The sequence below is a fragment of the Dipodomys merriami genome, unplaced genomic scaffold (assembly GCF_024711535.1).
Source record: "Dipodomys merriami isolate MVZ:Mamm:240054 unplaced genomic scaffold, mDipMer1.0.p SCAF_50, whole genome shotgun sequence".
NCBI classification, from domain to species: domain Eukaryota; kingdom Metazoa; phylum Chordata; class Mammalia; order Rodentia; family Heteromyidae; genus Dipodomys; species Dipodomys merriami.
Window position 1 is genome coordinate 1,027,336 of NW_027206069.1, and position 7,178 is coordinate 1,034,513.

Here is a 7,178-nt window from a genome sequence, read left to right on the forward strand (position 1 = left end):
TAGAAACACAGAAGCACTGTCTTTGCTTCAAAGAGACACAACATCCTTCCTAAAGGATGCATTTCTCACCCAAGGATTAACAACTGTCTGATAGGATGCTCCACTTGCAGATGGCAGTGCACCTCCCTGTCTCAATGACAAGGATCTGTCTCATGGCAGGACTCATTCTTACCTGGAAACTCAGAGAATAATTGCAGGTATGCTTAGAGCAAAGACAAAGCACCTAGTCCTGTATAAGTTTAAGCCAGACACCTTCCTTTACCCTATAAATACCCAACAGCCCAAGGAGCTGGGTGTGTATCTGTCTGTCTGTCTGTCTGTCTATGGGTCTGTGTGCATGTGTCTCTCTCTGTGTCTATCTCCCTATGAGAGCACCCACACTCCGCTAGTGTGCCCCTGCCCTTCTGTTTGCCTCCCTTTTGTGCCTGTTTGTCTGCTTGCCTGCTTCTTTGCTTACTCATAAAGCTCAGCCAAGTTTCCTTCCCATTGTGACTTAACCAGAAATTCTTACTCTGTGATCAAAGTCAAGGACCCTAAGAGAAGAGTCCCTATATTTAAAGAGAAGCTTCACAAACCTTCACCTGCGTCTGGCGACAATGCCAGCTTGGGCAGGAAGATCTGTGAGATTCTTATCCACAAGGAACCACTAAGAAGCTGGGAGTGATTCTGGGACTCAAAGGGTAGAGTGCCTGCTCACCTTGAGTGAAAAGCAAAGGGACAGCACCCAGGCCCCGAGACCAAGTCCCAGTACTGGCACTAAATAAATCAATGGACAAATGACTCACATGGCTGGGCTCCAACTTGATCTACAAATGGCTAAGGAGCTCAGGAAGATGTCTTCAACCCACTAATCACTGGAGAAATGTAAACCAAGGCACAATGGAATACACACACACACACACACACACACACACACACACACAACAGTATGGAGAAGGGAAGTTCTGTGAACTGTACAAGTGCAGCCATGATGGAGAGTGGTATGGTGGCCCCTCAAAAAGTTAAGAATGAACTACCATAGGGGATCTGCTGGGTGCTGTGGCTCATGCCTGCGGTCCCAGTCACTTAGGAGACAGAAGATTGCAGTTCAAGACCAGTGTCAGCACAAAAAGTTATGAGACCCCTTCTTAACCCATAAAAGTTGATGTGGTGGCGTGCACCTGTCATCCTAACTATGCAGGAAGCGTAAGTAGGTAGAACACAGTCCAGGCTGGCACCCAGACACAAATCAAGACCCTATCTCAAAAAAATAACCAGAGCAAAAAGGGCTTAGGACATGGATCAAGTGGAACAGTACTTTCCTAGCAAGCTCTAGGCCTTGTTCAAACCTTGTACAGCAAAGAGGAGAGCTCTACAGATTTCTATCACAACAACGTGAATTATTTACCATGACTGACAATGGTAAAGTTTAGGATTCGCCACAGAAATGAAAGTGGACAGGCAACAAGAAAATGTCCGCAGAACGCATGTGGTAATGAGAGGAATGAACCCCGCAACCTGTGAGCAGAGCTCTGGAGCACGCAGGCAGAAGAGCCCACGTCCTCAGGACCAAGGACAGCACCTCCCCACCCACCCCCACCCCCCACTATAGAACTCGGGCAAGGAGAGCTGTGATTACAGAATGGCCTGAGGGCAAAGTGGGGCTGGCAGGCTGGGCCCTCCGGCTGAAGTTCCCCCGGAAGCCAGGGTGGAGAGGAGAAGCCCGGCCTGTGGCCTGCGCTCTGAGCACCTCAGCTTCTGTGAGATAAACAAGTGCCTTCTCCACCATGGAGATGTCCATGCCAGCCAGGTGCTCAGCCTGCAGAGGAGAGCAGGGACCCCGGAGACTTCTTCACAGCGGTTTCCTCATCAGAAAGAAGCCAAGCGCCATCAGACGGGATGGAGACGCTCGCCCACTTATGCAACGTGCTACAAAGAACAAATTATGATGGCCACCGTGCCTACCCCTCCCACCCGTGCTGGCCAACAGTACCGTGGCGAGGTTCGCTGTGCGCGGGAACCTCTGCGGGCCAGAGAGTCCTGTGGAGCACAGAGGTGGAGCAGGGAGTGGCAATGCGGCCACTGCGCCCGGCAGGCCAGTCCCATCCGGTTCTTCCTGCACGCACTGTGAACTACACTGCAAGTGTTTTCTTTCCTTTCGGAGAGAAAGAGAAGATGAAAAATGAGAAAAGGGTGTGTATGAGGGCGGGCAGACTTCGAGGCATGGTGGCACCTGCCTGTAATCCACACCAAGAGGTAGAGATCAGAAGGACCACAGTTTGGGGCCAGCTCAAGAAATAAATAAGCCAGAGCCGGGCGCCGGTGGCTCACGCCTGTAATCCTAGCTACCCCGGAGGCTGAGTTCTGAGGATCACAGTTCAAAGCCAGCCCGGGCAGGAAAAGTCCGTGAGACTCTTTATCTGCAATAAACTATCAGAAAACTGGAAGTGGCGCTGTGGTTCAAGTGGTAGAGCACTTGCCTTGAGCTGAAGAGCTGAGGGACAGCGCCCAAGCCCAGAGTTCAAGCCCCATGACCGACCAAAAAAAAAAAAAGAAAAAAAGACCTGACCTGAAAACTAAAGCAAAAAGGGCTTGTGGACATGGCTCAAGTGGTAGAGGACCTGCTCTAGCAAGTACAAGGCCCTGGGTTCAAACCCTGGTTCTGAAAAAAAAAAAAGAAACAAAAGGAGAGGACAGACAAGGAAAACAACTACTGCCTGAAGTTTTTTGTAGCCCTGGTGATGCCTTTTACTTCACATCAGCACAAATCAAAAATGTACTTGAAGGGAGGCATGGAGACTCATCATGCCTGCAGTCATTGCTATGTGAGATTGGGAGGATCAGGATTCAAGGCTAGCCAGGTCACAAGACCCCCTTCTCAACCAGTATCTGGGAGTTCTGGCATGCACCCATCATTCCAGCCATGGTAGGAAGTGTTGAAACAGGAGGTTCAAGGTCCAGGGCAGGCCTAGACAGAAGGCAAGACCCCATCTCAAAAACAGTACAGAGAGCCGGGCGCTGGTGGCTCACGCCTGTAGTCCTAGCTACTCAGGAGGCTGAGATCTGAGGATCTCGGTTCAAAGCCAGCCCGGGCAGGAGAGACCAGGAGACTCCTATCTCCAATTAACCACCAGAAAACCAGAAGTGGCGCTGTAGCTCAAGTGGTAGAGCGCTCGCCTTGAGCTGAAGAGCTAAGGGACAGCGCCCAGGCCCAGAGTTCAGGCCCCACAGCCAACCAAAAAAAAAAAACCAAAACAAAAAAACCCAGTACAGAGAAAGGGTTGGAGGCAGCCTGGAGTACTGAGTCCAGATGTCTGTGTAAGAGCCTTACAAAGGCTCTCCGTGGTGTTGGACCAAGTCCTGCTGGGCCTGCAGGGGCCCCACCCAGTGGCTCCTTTTGGCTAGAGTAGAAGCAACGCCTACAGTACACCGCATGACTTCTGGTAGGCAGTGATAGTCTCCCCGTGCAAACTGTTCCAGGAACCCAAGCAGAAGCAGCAGCTCAGGGGGAAACCCCACTTGAGCACACCCCTGATCACAGACATTCTAAGCACAGGCCAATTCGGATCCCCTCCAAATCTCTGTCTGGGGCCTTGTAACGTTGTCTGCTTCCCGTGGTGCAGTTACCTTGTCCCCCCCCCCCCCCGCCACCCCCACCCTCACCCCCCCCCAGCTCTCCCCTGGAGCTGGCTTTCACTTCGAGGGTGGTCTTGCCCCTCCTCTGTATCCCTTAAAACTCAGCAGAGTCCAACACAAACTTGTTACTTGAATTCTAATGGCTGAGAGACTTAAAAAAAGAAAATTGAGACAGGGTCTTGCCATGGAGCTCAGGCTGGCCTCAAACTTACAATGCTCCGTCCTTAGCCTACCAAGTTCTGGATTACAGGCATGTTCCACCATACCCAGCTGACCACCTGCGCTTCTCAAAGCAAGCCTGGCTTCCTGGAGTGTGGCGAGCTGGCCCGGTCAAGGGTTGATTTGAATCTAGGAAAAGTTGAGTTAACAGCCTGGAGCAAATATTCACAATCATAAATAATTTAGAATATTTTGTTTACTTTGCTTTCTGATTTTGACTTTTATGATTCTTTCTGTGGCTTAGCACTTAGTTAGTTGGATATATATATATATATATATTTTAATAGTATATAATTGTATCAGACAGGAACTACATTTGGCTGCTTTTACCAGTTTAAAAACCCACAAAAGGGTACTCTAATCCTAGGTACTCAGGAGGCTGAGATCTGAGGATCATGGTTCAAAGACAGCCTGGGCAGGGAAGTGTGTGAGACTTTCATCTACAATTAGCCACCAAAAAACCAGAAGTAGGGCTGGGAAGGTGGCTCAGTGGTAGAGCGCTAGCCTTGCATGCCTGAGGCCCTGGGTTCCATTCCTCAGCACCACATAAGCAAAAAAAAAGAAAAAAGCCAGAAGTGGCGCTGTGGCTCAAGTGGTAGAGTGCTAGCCTTGAGCTGAAGAGCTGAGGGACAGCGCCCAGGCCCAGAGTTCAGGCCCCACGACTGGGCCAAAAAAAAAAAAAAAAAACCAACAACAACCTCAGGAACAGTGCCCAGGCCCCGAGTTCAAGCTTCAGGACTAGCGCGTACACACACACACCACCACCACCACCACCACCAACAACAACAACAACAACAAACAAATTTCACAAAAGGACCAGGCAGCAAGGATTACAGGTCTGAGCACCAGCACCTGGCCTTTCATGTCTTTAAAGAAATCTAGACCCAGCATGTGGGAAAGACATGTGATAGTGATATTTATCTTTTTGGGGGGGCAATGGGGGTTGAACTTCAGGCCTTGTGATTACTAGGCAAGCCCTCTACCACTTGAGCCACGTCTCCGGCCTTTTGCTTTGTTTTTTTGTTTTGTCTGTCTGTTGCCCTGTGTTTCCAGACAGGGTCTGTGCTTTTGCCTGGCCCAGGCTTGGACCCGAATCGGCTGTCTCTACCTCCTGGGTAGCTGGGATTCAGGTGTATGCCACCTGGCAGGGTATTTGTCTGATTTGGCTTTTGCTTACCCTAATGACCACCAGTTCCATCCATTTTCCTAAACTGCCATCATTTTGTTGCTTTTTTATACCCCAGGTTTTTATCTCCAAGTCGTCTGCTGATGGGCCGAGGCTGCCGCACAGCGTGGGGTGGTGATGGGATGGCCTGGCAGGTGCCCGGCTGGGTCCCGCGAGGATCCTGTCTCTGCTTTGCCTGGAAGCAGGCCCCTCACCAGTGGTACCAGAGTCCTTGGTGCTGATGGCGAAGACCTGCTGTCCACCCGCTGGGGAGGGGCATCTGCAGTGCACGCAGGGGCCTCACACCTTCAAGCCCAGGCTGTGCCCACTGTGAATTCGCACAGACAGTGTCCCAGTTCTACTGGCAGTACATACTTCCAGCTATCTAGGGACCAATGGCACAACACAGCTCCTTTCACCTCCTGCCAGACTATGGGAACAAAGCTCACGGCTCAGCGATTCCTTTACTACTAAGGGACCCGCGCATCTTCCGTTTGGTGGCCGTAGACTACCTGCTCACATCCACTGCCCGGCTTCCCCCGCACACTCTCCTCTTTCCTGGCAATTATTGTCTTTATTATCCCTCTGTCATTTGTACCAACTTATTCAATCTGATCTATCCAGTGGTTAGTTATGGTATCATTTGCCATACAGACTTTTCTAATGCTTAGATGGTCAAATAATTTTATCTCCTTAAAGAACTGCTGATGTTCCAACCTAAGTACACGTAGCACTAACACTTGGAGCCCAAGACTGCTCATGGGCAGGCATTCATTCATTCATGAAGCCTTTAAAATGCTTTCATACAATCTCAACAAGACCCCCCTGTTGAGATTCTAATTGGAATTGTATTATATTTGTGCACTGACTTGGGAGAACTGACATTTTTATGGAGTAAAATCTTCTCAAATAGGCTTTCATTTTTCTACTTCAGTTCTCAATTCTGTAGAAGGTTGTTTTTTTTTTTTCTCCTCAAAGTATTTGCCTTTCTAGTCATTTGTAGTGCACTCATTAGTCATTGCTAACTGCTGCCATTCCAACCAGCAAATGATTTTACAGTTAACGGGTCTCTCTGAATACAGAGTCAACCGTCTGTCTGAATACAATCCTTTTTCACTACTTACACAAAGTAAGGGCTTTGCTGCATTTTCATAATGCATGTAATATACTTCAGTCACATACATCCCACCCCCAGCTTGTCTCCCCCCTCCTGCTTCCCCCTCCCAATAGTCTCCCTTCTACTTTCTCTTTTTCTTTTCTTTTCTTTTCTCCAGTCCTGGGGCTTTAACTCAGGGCCTGGGTGCTGTCCCTGAGCTTCTTTGTGTTCAAAGCTAGCACTCTACCACTTGCGCCACAGCACCACTTTTGGCCTTTTTGGAGTAGTTTATTGGAGATAAGTTTCATGGACTTTCTTGCCTGGGCTGGCTTCAAACCATGATCCTAAGATTTTAGCCTCCTGAATGGCTGGAATTAGGTGTGTGAGCCAGCAGTGCCCAGCCTACTTTCATATCTTTTTAAAAATCTAGATCCTGGAAGTGGCGCTGTAGCTCAAGTAGTAGAGCGCTCGCCTCGAGCTGAGGGACAGTGCCCAGGCCCAGAGTTCAAGCCCCATGACCAACCAAAATAATAATAATAAAAATTTAAAAAATAAAAATAAAAATCTAGATCCTGCAAATGATGAAGGCATGTGTTCATGATAGTTATCTTTTTTTTAAGCTATTGGGGGTTGAACTTAGGGCCTTGTGAGTACTAGGCAAGCAGTCTACCACTTTTGTTTTGTCTTTGTCTGTCTCTTGCTTGTGTTTTCAGATAGGGTCTGTGCTTTTGCCTGGCTTGCCAGGCTTGGATCTGAATCGTCTGTCTCTACCCCCTGCATAGCTAGGATTCCAGGTGTGTGCCACCTGGCAGGATATTAGTCTGGTTTGGTTTGTTTACTCTAAGGATCTCTAGTTCCATCTAGTTTCCTAAGAATGGCTTTTATTTCTTCCTTCTGGTTAAACTGTATATATGCCACATCATCTGCCACAGGGCCTCAGGTGGGCGGCGTGGCTACCATGATGGAAGCAGCGTGGTATCTTCAGGTAAGCGCCCAGAAGCCGCCGCTGGGTGACATGGGGGTCGTGTCCGGCTGTCCGAGGAGCTTGGTACTGACTCCACACCGACCTCACACCACACATCC